Here is a 16,166-nt window from a genome sequence, read left to right as displayed (position 1 = left end):
ACATGGCCTGTCTTTACCTTCGGGACGGCAATTTGCTAGTCAGGCCTATGCGGATGACTCTTTGTTTATGCCTCGTAATCACTATGATGATGTACAAAAAATTATGCATACTCTTCACTTGTTTGGATTGGCAGCAGGTCTCAAAGTTAACTTTTGTAAATCCAAGCTATTGCCCCTGAAGGAGTGTGACTGTCATAAGATATTATGGCTTGGGGAGATTGTTCCTCCACATGTTTTGGTTCGCCATTTGGATTATCCGTTGGGTTGGAATGTATCGGCTATGCAAAAACTGGATTGGGTACTCCAACGTCTACATTCCAAGTTAAATTATTGGAAACTATCCACGTGGCCACTTCATGTACGTCTCAGGATTGTCCAATGCATCCTTGTGGCTTATGTGCAGTTTTACTTGCCTTTGTTATCTTGGCCTCAGTTACGCTTGCAGTTCCTCATGTCAAATATTTTAGAGCATTTTTGGTGGACCTCGTCTGCCAAGAAGGGTCTTCGGCTTCTCTCTATGGACAAGCTGTGTTCTCCCAAGCGGCTTGGAGGGTTAAATATTTTGGACTTGCGACGTCATCTTTTGGCCCGGAAAGCTATGTTGTTGCCAGTCTTGGTGGAGCAGTAGCAACCCTGGGCTCTCATGGTCACACATTTGTGTACGCACATTGTCACCCAGCTTTTGGTCATTGGCAACCGACTTATTGGGATGTTGTCTCTGGGAAGCTTGAAGGACACATTCCTGGATGTCCCTTTACTTCTTCTCTCATTGTTGATTGGAAAGTTGTCACTTCGCATTTGGCCTGGAATGGTTGACCATCTGCTGTGGGTAATTCTCTTCGTTTGGAGAGTCTGCATTGGAGCAGGGTCTTCGCTTCGACTTTGGTTCAACGGTCTCCTCGCCAAGCATATTTTTTTGCCTAGAAAGGAGTCTGTCAGGTGCATCAGGTGCTTGATGGCTCGGGTTATGTTCTTTCGTTCGATGATACAGTGTCCCGTTTTCGGTTGGGTCCTCACTATTCTTCTCTTTGGCGGAAAATTCAAAGGATGCTTGCTGATTACTCACCCATTCCTCCTTTGGATGTGGACTCTCGCTTCTCTGATTGGAATCTGGCTATGACTAGATTGGATTGCATCTCAACTGGCAGTGTATGTCCCATCCTTCAGTCTGATATGCGGTTGTGCATCATGGTAATCGGTTGTGGTTTCTCTCTGAGTCATCCTTGTGGTGGCAACACACAATGTCTCGTATTTGGCAGAGTCATCTACCTTTGAAGGAGCGGGTTTTCTAGTGGCGTTGCTTGGTGGGAGCTGTACCTGTTGGCAGTGTGTTACATACTTGGCATATTGCACCTTCCCACTGCCCCATGTAGCTGAGGAGACCGTGCCACATTTGCTATGGCGTTGTCGCCACTCCAGAGCCTTCATTCGGCAAGTGTCGACTGCTCTTCGGCTGCGTTTTCCTTCCGGCTCTTTTCACAGACACTTTTGGCTCTTTGGAGTGCTTCGGTCATCGCATTCTTAGTTTGCGGTGTTCTTCACCTAGGCAGATTTTAGACTATGTGGACCATCTGGCACCATAGGAACTCCTTAATGTTCCAAGGCACCTATGTCGACCCTTCCCCTATTTCAAATCATCTCTTGGTGAAGCACTACATTTTGCTCATGATGTTGGAGACATCACTCTTGATGCCTATAGGATTTACTTTGACTGTTTCTAGCTTTCGGAGCCTTATAGTGCTCAGCTTTTTGTATCCCTTTCTTTTCATGGGTTTTCCTCGCTTTGAGGTTTCCCACTTGTAAAGTAATCAAAGCAGATTTACAAAAAAAAAAAAGTGTGTGTGTGTGTGTGTGTGTGTGTGAGAGAGAGAGAGAGAGAGAGAGAGAGATTTTTAAAGCTTTGGTGCCTCTTGTCAAGGCCGCAACTATCACAAGAAGATTTAGAAATTTTCTCATGTAGGAAAACGGAGTCTTTTCCACAATTAATAACATCATGAGCTTCTGTTCGAGAGGCACCGCATACCTAGCTAGGTACGATTGGCCGGTGGTCCCTTGCCCCCAATCGTACCTAGCTAGGTATGCGGTGCCTCCCTCACAGAAGCTCATGATGTTGAGGTAAGTCACAATGTGGGAATTATTGTGAGAATTTGTCCAAAACTTCTTGTGTATGGCTACAAATAGGTCGATCGCATGAAGAAGAGAGCAATATTGATAACGATAATGATGATGAAGAGAGACTGACTACATTCTAGAGGGTTCATAGAATGAAAGAATGATAGCTCTCCATTACTGCCATCTAAGGGCCTTTTGAAGGTCTTTTACATCCATAACTCAAACTTGAAAAATACTCCAATCACAAATGTTGGCTTTCCAAATTCCAAATACATGGTTTCGATCTCAGAGCCTCCAAGTCCATGTCTCTGTCGAGCCCTCAACACTGGTTTTTGACCATGCAGATGAAAAGCTCAAATACACAGTAACATTGGGTGCTCCATAGATGGTCTTTGTAAATCAGCCCCAAGGAGAGTTTCTGTTATTTGGGTCCCCTGTTTGGTCTGATGGGTATCATAATGTGCAGAGCCCCTTCTCTATATCTTTACATTAAGCACCCTCTCAGAATTTGCAAGTTTTTCGTTATGTCCTATAGGCTGACCGATACTCTAACTATGCTTTGATGCTAAGGAACGATTTGCAAGTTTTTTGTTATGTCCTACATGCTAACCAATACCCTAACTATACTTTTGATGCTAAGGAACAATGTCTTGCATCCTCCGGTGGCTAATTTTTCAATGTCGCTTTGGATGACATTCACTTTAACAATGCTTCCAAAGAACACTAGGGAGTATCGTATCTTGTAAAGTTTTTGAGCTACTCGGATAAGCACAAACTCTATGGTAAAAGAGTCATGCAAGGTTTAATGCAAGGTTAGCAAGTTCAAAAATAGAATTATGCATGATAGACCAATCAAAAGCTTAAGGACATGTTTGGACTTGAGAAAATGAGCCATTTGCGTTAGAAGAATTTGTTGAGTCCTTGTTGCAACATGGCAGTGGCCTTCTGAGAGCAGCATTGAAGCTAAGAAGTTATAGCATGGATGTCTTGAGCGCGGGGGGGGGGGGGGGGAGAGAGAGAGAGAGAGAGAGAGAGAGAGAGAGAGAGAGCCCTCCTGCATTCCAATATCAAACTACTATGGCCATCTTAACTATATCAGACGGTGATGGATGTGTGTAAACAATCTGATCAACGCCAAAGTGGAAAATGGTCTGCAAATCTCAACAGCAAAATACCCAGACTACATTTGATGGACATGGTGTATCATCATCTGGCCTTGGGCCAAGGGGCAAAGCAACCAAACCCAAAGTGCTTAAGTGCTTTCTTAACATGGGGCACCGAGTGTTGCTTCCTCAATCGTGCAAGCCAAATGCTTGCTTTGTCTGGGGTGGGATGACTGCTTCAGATTGTATGGTGTTCCGCCACAGTTTGGGTAGCGAGTTGGAGAACAATGGCATTTGGGTCTGTACAGTTTTGATGGTGCATACACTGTTCTGACTAATTGATGATGTGCTTTCTAGAGTCAATAAAGAGGCAAGGTCCTAGTTGTGCATTCTAGAGCGGCTATACATATCCGATGTCAGGCCTTCGATGGCAAACAGCTGGGCTTGAAGTTACACCATCACATACCATATAATCTATGGCCTTTTGCTACTTGCATGAAGCTTAATTCATGAGTTTCTCACCTTGTTGGCAGTTCGATGCTTTGGCATAAAGTGGGAAACCCCATCCTTTTTCCTGCACAACCTGTAGGTTTGAAAGTTGTGGTGAATCATTATCACTTTGTCAAAATGTCGATTGAGCAGCACTGGTCAATGTCGGCATGTTTGCATGCATGTCTGGAGGATGTCTTTTCTTGATGCATTGAGATGAATAATGTGACGTATGTGCAGAGGACTCCTGGGGGCAGGGAAGAAAGCGGAGGATGTGATAGTGGGATTGCTGGACACAGGCATATGGCCAGAGCACCGCAGCTTCACTGATGATGGATACTCACCCATTCCTTCCCGCTGGAAAGGCGCCTGTGAGAGCTCCTCCTCTTTCAACCCTGCCCTGGCCTGCAACCGCAAGCTCATTGGTGCCCACAGCTTCTTCAAAGGAGCTGAAGCCTCCTCTGGCCCCATCAATGAAACCCTCGATTTCAAATCCCCCAGTAATTCCATCGGCCATGGCACCCACACTTCCTCCACCGCTGTCGGCTCTGGCATCTCACATGCCAACCTTTCCGGCCTTGCTGATGCCGGTGCCTCTGGCATCTCCCCTCACTCCTGACTCGCCATGTACAAAGTCTGTTGGTACAATGGTTGCTTCGATTCTGACTTTCTTGCTGCCTTCGAGTCTGCCATAGCTGATGGCATTGACATCATCTCCGTCTCTGCAGGTGGTGACCCCACTGATTATTTCAATGACACCATTGCCATTGGTGCATTTGCTGCTGTTTCCAAGGGCATTGTTGTCTCTTGCTCTGCTGGCAATTCTGGCCCTGCTCATGGATCTGTCTCAAATGTCGGGATTTTTACCATTGCCGCAAGCTCCATTGATCGGGAATTTGCAGCTCCTGTTTTGCTAGGAAACCAGCAAGTGTTCAAGCCTCAAGGGGGAATCTCTGTTTGCAGATAAAGTAGAGCCAATGTTCTATCCACTCGTGTATGCAAGGGATGCTGTGGTGGAAGGTAGGAACGCAGCCCTTGCAAGGTTCTGTGCAGATTCAGCACTATTGAACACATCAAAGGTGCAAGGAGCTATTGTGTTTTGCAACAAGGGGACAGCATTCCTCGTGTCTTCAAAGGCTTAAATGTAAACCAAGCTGGTGCTTTTGGAATGATTTTGGGAAATGATGAAATCCGTGGGTACGAGCTTGGTGCGGATCGCCATTTCTTACCAGCGACAAACATTGGCTATCAAGATGCATTAGCAATCAAGAAATACATCAGTACAGAGTGCTCTCCCAAGGCATACACAGAGTTCCAAGGAACCAGAGTAGGAACCAAGCCAGCTCCAGCTGTGACAAGTTTCTCTAGTTGGGGCCCAAACCCGATCACACCGCAAGCCTGACATTACTGCACCTGTCCTCAACATCTTGGCGGCCTGGACAGATTTTGTCTTCCCGGACAGCATCAGAAAAGCAATCGAGTTTAACATAATTTCCGGGACCTAAATGTCATGCCCGCATGTCGCTGGTGTCATGGCACTGCTGAAAGCTGCTCATCCCACATGGAGCCCAGCAGCTATCAGCTTTGATGACATCTGCCGTCACAGTTGACAAGACCAGAAAAACGATCACAGATTTGGCGACTGGAATGGCTACACTTCCAACAGCCTATGGTGCCAGCCATATCCATCCTAATGCTGCACTAAACCCGGGTATTATCTACAACATCACCCCGCAAGACTATGTGGATTTCTTTTGCAGCCTGGGCTACACAGACAATATGTTAAGCGTCTTTGTTAGCTCTTACGATTGCACCAAATCGTCGATCCGCAAGCCAGGAGACCTCAACTACCCTTCATTTAGTGCCGTCTTCTATCAGAATATGAGTAGCACATACACATCCACATTCACAAGGATAGTCACAAACGTTGGCTTTCCGAATTCCACATACACGGTTTCTGTCATAGAGCCTCAATTCGTCAATGTAACCGTCGAGCCCTCAACACTGGTTTTTGACCATGCAGATTAAAAGTTCAGCTACACAGTAACAATGGGTGCTCCAGAGATGGCGTTCTTAGATCAACCCCATGGAGAGTTTCTGGCATTTGGATCACTTGTTTGGTCTGATGGGTATCATAATGTGCAGAGCCCCCTGTCCTTTATGTGGCGAAGAAATTGAGCTTCAGCATCTGTACTCTGGTTTTCAGAATCCCTGCACATCGTTCACTACCTGAACAAGGCCTGCCTTTACTCACACTAGTAAAGCGCCGGAGGCGGCATGGCCCCTCTTTCCCTCACTTGCCCCCACCCCACCTCACCTCCCTCCCTGCCTTCCAAGATCTCTGCCCACATCAAAGCATGTGAGAGAGGAACCATGCAAGGTGGTTGGCCTTTTCTCTCTCTCAAACCTACGTATCTCTCTGCCATCCCGTCAATGTACGGGAAAAATGTGACTGCTTAATATCGTGCCGTTTTCAAAACTTCCGGTAAAATGAGTGCAATCCAAGAGATGACATCTTAGATCAAAAGCTATTCAATGGCTTGTTCGTTTCAACGTGCATAATGACATAAGTTTTTCTCTCACAACAAATGAAGATAGAGGTTTTCTACTCCTCTTTGACTTTGAGTGCGACCATCCACTCCCGATGGTGTTACTCTCTCTCTCTCTCTCTCTCTCTCTCAACGCAACCCTTGTCTGCAATCGTCGACTCTCTCAATAACAACCTCATCGTAGATTCTTCCTTCATGAGAGGGAGATAGAGGGAGTTCTGCACTCTCTCTCTCTCTCTCTCTCTCTCTCTCTCTCTCTCTCTCACACACACACACACACACACACACACACACACACAAAGTGTCTCCTCCCCTATGCGCTACACCAGCATGTCCTCTCCCTCGGTGCTTCATACCTGTGAAAGCATGGTTTGACACAATGAGCAGCAAGGGGCACCTGCTGTGGTGACAATTGGTAGTCGCGAAATTTCTATGCCCTTACATGGCAAACAGAGCTTAGGGCAATAAGGGCGCAACTGTGCGATTAAGGTTGTTGACGATTTGCAATTGCGTTTGTCGCATCTTGAAGCGAACAACAACTGGCATGGTCCATAGCCGCAGCTTGAGACCGGGCTCCTAGGTGGAGGTGATGAAGTTCATGTTGCTGCCACATCTCCCTCTCTCTCTCTTCATAGTCCATACCAAGCGTCCAAGATCACCTCCTGTTCCTCCCGTAATATCTCCCCTTGGGGAATGGTGCCTTTATTCACTTCTTAACCAAGGACCTCATTAACTAGCACCTACCTTGCACGTGCCAAGATGGTGTTGTGATCGACCTCGTCTAATCTTGAACAGTGGGGTCGGAATAGAAAACACTTGCCGGACGCCTCTCTCTCTCTCTCTCTCTCTCTCTCTCTCTCTCTCTCTCTCTCTAGTTGCACGTGCAGTCTCCTGTGTCGCGATAGATAGGTAGTTCACAATTTTCCATAAGAAAATAAAAAAATTATAATTGGAAATTTCGACTTCAATTTTCATTAGAGTATTCCAATAATTGAGGGATTTTCTAAAATGGAGGTCACACTTTATGAGGTTTTTTTTTTAAAAGGTGTATTTATCGGATTTTCTGAGAGAATGAGGGCTATTTATTATCATCACGAATGATTAAGAGCGGGGGGTACTGCCATGTCGCTCAGGTTCATACTTCACCCCAATGCCCATACGCGAAATGGCAGGCCGCAGGTGCATCAGGCATCGTGTAGCTTGCAGCAAGCAGCTTTGGCCTTTTACCGTCTTCAATTGTCTCCAATGTTGGGGCAGAATTTCTCCTTTTTCCCTTGCCTTCAATCGGCATTTTTGAAATTGAAAACGGCACGATATTGAGGTGAGACACATTTGTCTCAAACACTGGCTCTCTCTCTCTCTCTCTCTCTCTCTCTCTCTCTCTCTCTCTCTCTCAACCAGAAACAGGATGGCCTGCACGACGCTCTCTCTAGTTAGAGAGGCATTTTGGTAATTTTCCTTGGTAAAATGCTTTTTCCTTAACACTTGCTTGATGCCCGCAAACGGCCAACTGTTCATTAATGCCTCGACGATAACGCTCGTGTTGGATAGGACATTGGGTGGAAATTTTGACTTCAATTTTCATTAGAGTATTCCAATAATTGAGGGATTTTCTAAAACTGAGGTCACACTTTATGAGGTTTTTTTTTAAAAAAGGTGTATTTATCGGATTTTCCGAGAGAATGAGGGCTATTTATTATCATCACTAATGATTAAGAGCGGGGGGTACAAACATGTCGCTCAGGTTCATACTTCACCCCAATGCCCATACGCGAAATGGCAGGCCGCAGGTGCATCAGGCATCGTGTAGCTTGCAGCAAGCAGCTTTGGCCTTTTACCGTCTTCAACTGTCTCCAATGTTGGGGCGGAATTTCTCCTTTTTCCCTTGCCTTCAATCGACATTTTTGAAATTGAAAACGGCACGATATTAAGCTGAGACTCTCTCTCTCTCTCTCTCTCTCTCTCTCTCTCTCTCTCTCTCTCTCTCTCTCTCTCTCTCTCTCGCAACCAGAAATAGGATGGTACGCACGACGCTCTCTTTAGTTAGAAGGGCATTTTGGTAATTTTCCTTGGTAAAATGCTTTTTCCTGAACACCTGCTTGACGCCACAATGGCCACCTGTTCATTAATGCCTCGACGATAACGCTCGTGTTGGATAGGACACTGGGTGGAAATTTTGACTTCAATTTTCATTAGAGTATTCCAATAATTGAGTGGATTTTCTAAATCTGAGGTCACACTTTATGAGTTTTTTTTAAAAAAAGGTGTATTTATCAGATTTTCTGCGAGAATGAGGGCTATTTATTACCATCACTGATGATTAAGAGCGGGGGGTACAAACATGTCGCTCAGGTTCATACTTCACCCCAATGCCCATACGCGAAATGGCATGCCGCAGGTGCATCAGGCATCGTGTAGCTTGCAGCAAGCAGCTTTGGCCTTTTACCGTCTTCAATTGTCTCCAATGTTGGGGCAGAATTTCTCCTTTTTCCCTTGCCTTCAATCGGCATTTTTGAAATTGAAAACGGCACGATATTAAGCTAAGACACATTTTTCTCGAACACTCTCTCACTCTCTCTCTCTCTCTCTCTCTCTCTCTCTCTCTCTCTCTCTCTCTCTCTCTCTCGCAACCAGAAACAGGACGGCCCGCACGACGCTCTCTCTAGTTAGAAAGGCATTTTGGTAATTTTCCTTGGTAAAATTATTTTTCCCGAACACTTGCTTGACGCCCGCAACGGCCAACTGTTCATTAATGCCTGGACAATAACGCTCATGTTGGATAGGACACTGGGTGGTGCCTTAGGCAGTGGACATTGAATCTAGTGTTGTGGCATCACCTTGGAGTAGTGTTCGGAAAAAATGTGTCAGCTTAATATCCTGTCGTTTTCATTTTCCAAAATACCGGTTGAGGGCAAGGGGAAAAGGAGAAATTCCGCCCCAAAATAGAGAAAAAGAGTGTAAAAACCTGAAAAAGTAACCTAGTTTTCTACAATTTCCTCTTAGCAAATTCAAGGAAAGGAATTTTGTATGTTTGGAAAAATGATTTTTCCCCGACACTGCATCAGAGGTGTCTGAGGTGACTCCCTGCGTGTGACTATGGATGGCTTTCCCTCATGTTGTCATGCTCTCTTGCATCCCAGCTCATGCGCAATGTTGAGTCCAAGGCTTCACCGTGCGGCCATGTTTTTGGGATGCTTGGGAAGTTGGGGTTAGTCCCGAGACCACCGCCGGCAGGAGGTACGCAGGCCATGAGGAGGTGGGCATTGGGAGGTGGCTCGCAGGCCCGCACAGATGAAGATGGCGACTCGGCGAGTCCTACACATGGGCGAGGCGAGGGGCCCGACTCTCTCTCTCTCTCTCTCTCTCTCTCTCTCTCTCACAGACACACACACACTCGCGCCTGTGTACACCCACACAATCTCTCGCCTGGACACTGAGTCGGCTCACATGTCCTCCCTCTATCTCGCCTGAGGCTCATAAAACACTGGCCGATTCTCTCTCTCTCTCTCTCTCTCTCTCTCTCTCTCTCTCTCTCTCTCTCTCCAGTTGTGTGCACGCAGCAGCCATGCTGTTCCTCTGTTTTCGCCGAAACTACAGGGCACACACACCGGTTGAAGGTGCTCACGACACGTGTCCGGGGGGAGGGGCCAGAATCCCTTCCCCCATTATCTGTAGTATAGATATTTGTACAAAGAAAAAAAAATATAATTACGCATGCACTAGGATAAAAGATGAAATCCTTTTTTTTTTGGCCTGCCAAAAGCGCTAAGGCCATAGTTCCCTTTTTCATGATGGAAAATGAGTGGTTGTTTTCTAAAAAAATGATTTTTTTTTTATAATAAACAATTTAGGAACATCCTCAACACTAAGTAACACCCAGCATGTAAGAGAGGGGGGGAGGGGGGCGTGTTGGTAAGGGGATCAATGACCCGAAAGTGGACACTGGAAGGTCGAGGCGGATTAAACCCGAACGCACGAGAATTGAGGCAAAATGGGGTCCGAGTTTAGCGAAAGAATGGGTTTGTCGTTGACTCGATTTGAACCTAGGTCCTTGCTGCCAGATTGAGACACCTGGGTTAACCATCTCACTCGTGCGCACATGTTGTAACCTTGAGCCGTTTTTACAAGGTTTTATTTTTAAAACATAGACGCTACCTGGGTTTAATTTGTGGCCGCGCTTACTTCGTGACCGGGTTTAGTTTTTTGATAATCTGGACGGTGCGATCACCCCGGCTTTCGTGCGTGAACTTTCCCGACCATGGATCCCTTCCCCCCCCCCCCTTTAATGCTCGGTGTTACTTAGTCCTGATGTTAGAACATATGGAAGATAATCATTACAAGGACAAGTGAATATATTCACATCAACCCTTAATCAGGGAAAGGTGACTCATGAATCAATTTGTATAGTAGGTATGATTAATTTATTGTAGCTCATCAGCTCTCTCTCTCTCTCTCTTTCTTGCTCATGTGTGGATTGATTGCAAGGCGAGGGCAGGCTTTCAAGCCCCCAACAACGTGAGGTGGATATGAGGAAGGACAAATTGTTTCACTCTGTCTGTCTCGCTCTCTCATGCATCAGTAGCGTACTGCTTGAAGGTCATCTGCACAGGTCTTGGCGAGGCAGATCCGAATCTCTCTTTTGTTGCTCCCTCGACTTGAAAATACCCACACATACTCGCATTGAATGCCATAGAGAATATGCGTGCAGGGGTTTTATTGGATTAGCAATGTGGTATTTTGGCATATTAATTATGATATCTCACAATCATCATTCGTGTTCATAAAGCTCTCTCTCTCTCTCTCTCTCTCTCTCTCTCTCTCTCTCTCTCTCTCTCTCTCTCTCTCTCTCTCTCTCTTCGTGAACCCTAGGAAGTTGTGTGTACATGCAAGGAGGGAGGGACTGGAGAGGGGCCATATCCCACAACGCAATTTGAGATAGAGAGAGGGGGAGAGAGATGGCTGACCCACTGCCCATTGAGTCAAAGAAACGACCTGCTGAAAAGAGTCGTACTCCATGGCCTCATAGACTTTGTTAAGGTAGGCTTAACAAAAACAAAAGAGAAGAGAGACAAGTTGTCTAGCTCCTGAAGAGCTGATCCATTCTCATCTTTCACATAATGGTTCTCATCATTGATGTAATCTATGTTTCCTCTGCAATGATCACCTTCTTTGAGTTGAGAAAGCCCATGGAGTATTATGAGGAAGTCTTGACGGGAAAGCTGAGTTATGCCTATCAACAGGGGGGGGATATCTATGATGATCATTTTGGTGAAGTGGCATTTAAGATTCTGGGAAGGTGAGCCATCAGAGTTGAAGGAGAGAGTGGGAAAGTGCAAGGGGCTGATGAAATACTTGTAGAGGGATGGACCATGTGCAGAAAGCAAGCACTGGAAGCGGACGAGATAAAATTGCAAAGGCTGGAGGCAGCCATGAATATATTTAGCTTTGGGCGGATCCTCTCTTGAGGTTGAAGTTGAAAAGAGGTGAAGCTTCCGCTCTTGGGAACTTCTGGCGAGAGTGGATGAAAAGCTAATGAATGTGGGGCATGTGAGGTGGGTTGCGGTCATCTATTCTGGAGAGTTGGCGAGAAGGGACCTGAAGCTTTTGGTGAAGGCAACCATGGTGCTAGCTCAATAGGACCAGCGATAGTGATATTTAATCATGGGGTCTCATAAAAACTAATATCTAATACTCCCAAATGATTTTCTCATGTTAAACTGATAATTTGATATGGGGAAGTACCGGGAGAGTTAAAGCTAGAATATTGGTAAGGCTGCAAACCGGTCTCTGTCAAGGATCCAAAGGAGGGAAAATAGGTATCCAAAGGGGGATACCCTGCAAAAAAGCAATGTGTTTCACTGGGGCTTAAAAGACCTAAGGTTCAACTCCATTAAGACTTCCATAGGTTAAGGTAATTAAAACTTTTATCCAATGACCAAAGCATAAGGAATTGGATGGTCATGGGGAATACTAAAAAGTCCTCCCACATCCCTAGGAAGGAGGGGGCGAGCCCATTTTGTAGGGGATGAGAGAGAAACCCACACACACACTACAATGCTTCCCCTTTACACAAAGGGAATACTCAAGCTACTAGGCCAGCTGCCCCCAACCTCCCCTCAAATCCTATTGGATGGCCATAGAGGTGGACCAATGAGAATTATGCTAGAGTAAATTTAGTCTAATCAATCTAAAAATGCTTGATAAAAGAACCAATAGAAATTAAGCTCCCTAGAAGACTATTGGACAGCCTACCAAGGGGTCCAATGAGCATTCAGTAGCCCAATGACTTGCCTGATTCGTATTGGCCAAAAGACTAAGAGGTCCAATGAGAGTTTAATTGAATAATTTAAATACCTAAAACTCTCACTAAAGAGGAAAGAGGGACACCTGTCACAAGGCTCTTCATTTGAACTCTAATTTCCTATTGGCTAAGCTTGGCATGAGCCAATGAGGGGCCAGGAGGAGGAAATAGCAAGAGGGGTCGACCAAGAGAGAGGGGGTGCTGATTTTGCAAGGCATTATGGCACACAAACTCATGTGTGAAGTAAAGAAGACTATCTCCTTCTCAAGCTTTAATGGAAATCTCATCATCTACTCCAAGCTTGTGAGAAGGGAGGCCTACACCAACAACTCTTAGCTTTGTGATGCAAATCCAATCAAGATCCAAGCTCCAATGCATGCTCATCTCCTCTACCATGCTAATTACTAAGCTATGCTAAGCTATTAAGAGTGATTATGTGAGGAGAAATACTTCTTTCTCGTAAGATACCTCTTCTTCCTCTCAATCTATCCTCATTCCCTGGTAGCTCTCAACCATTTTTGAAGGTGTGTGAGGTCTTGGGACTGAGGCTTGGGACATTAGGTGTGATTTTCAAGCATAATTTGGTGCATGAAGCTTCCATCTTCATTGCACCAACGAGTTTTGTCAAGGAACACAAGAATTGTATTGTACAAAAGTCTCCCTTGATGGGAGAAGCTATAATACAAAGCCTTTATGGAGGGGGCACCGACTCCATGTAAATCCGGTCCTCAACTGTTGTCAATCGTTCTATTTCTCTCTTTTTTCAAGTATTGTCAATGCCAAATTAGCTAGGTGTAAATTGCTATGTTGCTTTCTCAACTAAGTACTCTTTCTATGCTTATTAGGAACTTGTTCTTAATGAAATGCTCACTATGTTATCAATTTCCGCTACAGACAAGTTACTAGTGCATTAAATGTTACATGGGATGAAGCCTATGTGGCAGAGTTTGGTGGAGTTGGTGGATAACTTTACAACACAGTTGTGGACAACTTCGTTGGCTATGGATGATAACTTTAGTGTTGCTTTGCAACACGATGAGGGAGCATCATAGAATTTTCTTCTACGCTGCCACTGATCTCATAGCTATCCCTATAAGATGATATGGTTGGACACCCTTGGGAAATGCAAATTTACTCTACGTATCTCTTGTGCTTATTGGATGAGCTTACCGATGAGTGTATCTGTCTCATCCATAGTGCTTGTAGACAGACAGAGAGGAGTTTTTCTAGAGGTTCAGTAAGTGCCATTGCGCAAGGCTCATGTTCAATCTTGGCTTCCCTATCGCAACCTTGAACTTCATCGAATAGCTCTACATGTTGCACTTGACCATGCTCACGATCATCATGCACCGTTGTCTTATATACTAGATTGTCCTACCAGATTGGGCAGAGATTGTAGACGTCTCTTTTGTATGCTCTCTCTTAGAAAACAGAGGTTTTATATGAATTTACCTCACTTCTTCTCGACCTCTCATCTCCCTTCCTCTTGGAAAACACCTATCTTCCCGCTCTCGATGTTTTTATAAATCTTCTCTCTAGCTCACATCTTGGAGCCTTGCCTTGTTGTGCTCAACTTGGAGAGCAACAGGATGTGAAGCTATGCATGTTAATCCTCCCGAGCCTTGAAGGAGATTGAGAAAAGGCTTGCCTTCTTGCTTTGCTTGCATGCATTATCATGCCGTTTGGCATCATGGAAAACACACAGGGTTGCAGGCGCGTTGTGTAGGACGGATGAGATGATAGACTAGGGTTGACATGACACAAAAAACATATGTGGAAAATTGTTTGTTGTCAGTAGCAGGCAGACTCTTAAGTGGTTGCCCAATGTGGCTAATGTAGTCAGTTGGCGCTAGCAAGTGGTGGAGCTACCTACCATAGGCGGCACTTCCACTCTTTTGTTGTTTGGTAGGAGCACAATTTTCATTTTTGAAGCTAATCCCTTGCTAGTACTTCTCATCCATGAAGGTATCACCTTTCGACATAGAACTTGGAGCCTAGTTCTCTTGGTCCTGAAAAGGCTTCATTTCTCATCCATTAAATCTCTTCATTTTCGCACTTCTTACACAACATATTTTGAGATACGCACTTCTTACACAACATATTTTGAGATGATGAAACTGCTTCAGTGCTTTGTCTACTTGAGCACTTCTGGTGGAGAGTGACCTTATGTCTCCAGGGAACTTGTAATCAATGCCATTCCAAATCTTCTAATGCTAATGACATGTATCCATCTTCAACTTTCCCATAGCAAGTTGTGAATCATTATCACCCTCCTTTGACGCTATTGAAATTGACAGTCCCCTCTCTTCAAAAGGATCATACACAAGTTCACGTAATGATGAGAGCAAAATATCATCCACGAGATGATCTAGGGTCGTCCTCTAAAAAGAACAAGGGACCCCAAGTGTCCTGGGCTATGGTCCAGAGAAGAGCATGAGAAAAAACTTACCTTCATCCACTTGTCCACCCTTGCATTGAATTTCATGGTGGATAAGCTTGTAGAAATCTTTTTAGAATGGTTGCTTCAATAGTTGATCGATCCTCCTCAAGCTGCAAAAGGAAGAAATATGTGACTCTTTTGTGACTGTTGCAAGATATATAAAACATGTACATCGCAATAAGATTGAATCCTAGACACTATGGGTCAGGCCAAGGGTAGGACCGGGCAGCAAGCCAAGGGCCAGGGCTGAGTGGCTCAGTGCGGCTAGGAGCCGAGGGCTAGGCATAAGTTAAGGGGTCCTACTTGCAAGGGCCAAGGGCTATAAGTAAGGAGGTTGGGAGGAGAACGTTATGCCAATCCATCCTTTGGCCTTTCACTGGTATCAGAGCTCAGGGGAGGAAAGAGCTATGGAAGAGGGAGGAAGGCTTTGCATGGTGTTGCATGTGCTACCTCTCTCTCTCTTGGGTCGAGGAAAAATCTTATGACAAGGGAGGCACTGAGGGTCGTGAGCAGGTGCCCTAAGCAGGAGATGGAGGAGCTCTTGACTGCCACTTACCCAAGGCCGACAGTGGGAGCGGGTGCTTGAAACCAACCATGGCGGGTTTGAGGCATATACAGGCGGGCGGGAACAACGTCTTGCAAGGACGTGTCGACTTGGCTCCAAATCACACGCTGTAGAGCTTGACGGGAGCGCGAGGCCGAGCTGAAGAGATCTCGTCATTGTGGTGGGCACAATCGAGCAACACAGAGGCGACTGGCGACCTTTTTCCCTCTCGGCGGCTCTGCTGTGAACGCCATCGCCATGCCATCGTTTTTTTCTCTCTTTTTTATTTCGGTGTTCACAAGCAGGCGCCCAAAGTTGGGCACCTTTACCCTAAGGGCCTTACCCCACGGCAGAGATACCTCGTTTGGCAGCTTGAAGGTACGCATCGATGCCTTGGGGTTTCGTAGCCTCGGCAAACCAGATTTTTCAGCTCTAAGACGCAGATACAAGAGATACTGAAGACTTTGGAATTGTGTGGTTCACACAAACAAGGATCGACAACTCACAGCGCACTGATGGGTATGCCCGTCCTATCAAGGGCATATCGGGCGCTTGGCCTCAAGGATCTTGGTCTCACCTTCAACCCAACATGGATTCAAGGAAAGCACGGCTTTCGGTTATCCGACAT

The 16,166-nt window shown here is 45.6% G+C and overlaps 1 pseudogene; it reads left to right on the top strand.

Annotated features, from left to right (window-relative positions):
- Window positions 1-3,030: 3,030 nt before the first annotated feature.
- On the top strand, window positions 3,031-6,149 carry LOC147456019 (subtilisin-like protease SBT1.7 pseudogene; annotated as a pseudogene).
- The last annotated feature ends 10,017 nt before the right edge of the window (window positions 6,150-16,166 follow it).

The sequence above is a fragment of the Adiantum capillus-veneris genome, chromosome 6, assembly GCF_014529385.1.
Source record: "Adiantum capillus-veneris isolate H3 chromosome 6, ASM1452938v2, whole genome shotgun sequence".
Classification (NCBI taxonomy): Eukaryota; Viridiplantae; Streptophyta; class Polypodiopsida; order Polypodiales; family Pteridaceae; genus Adiantum; species Adiantum capillus-veneris.
Note: the sequence above shows the minus strand (reverse complement) of the source record. Positions and strands in the feature narration are given on the sequence as shown.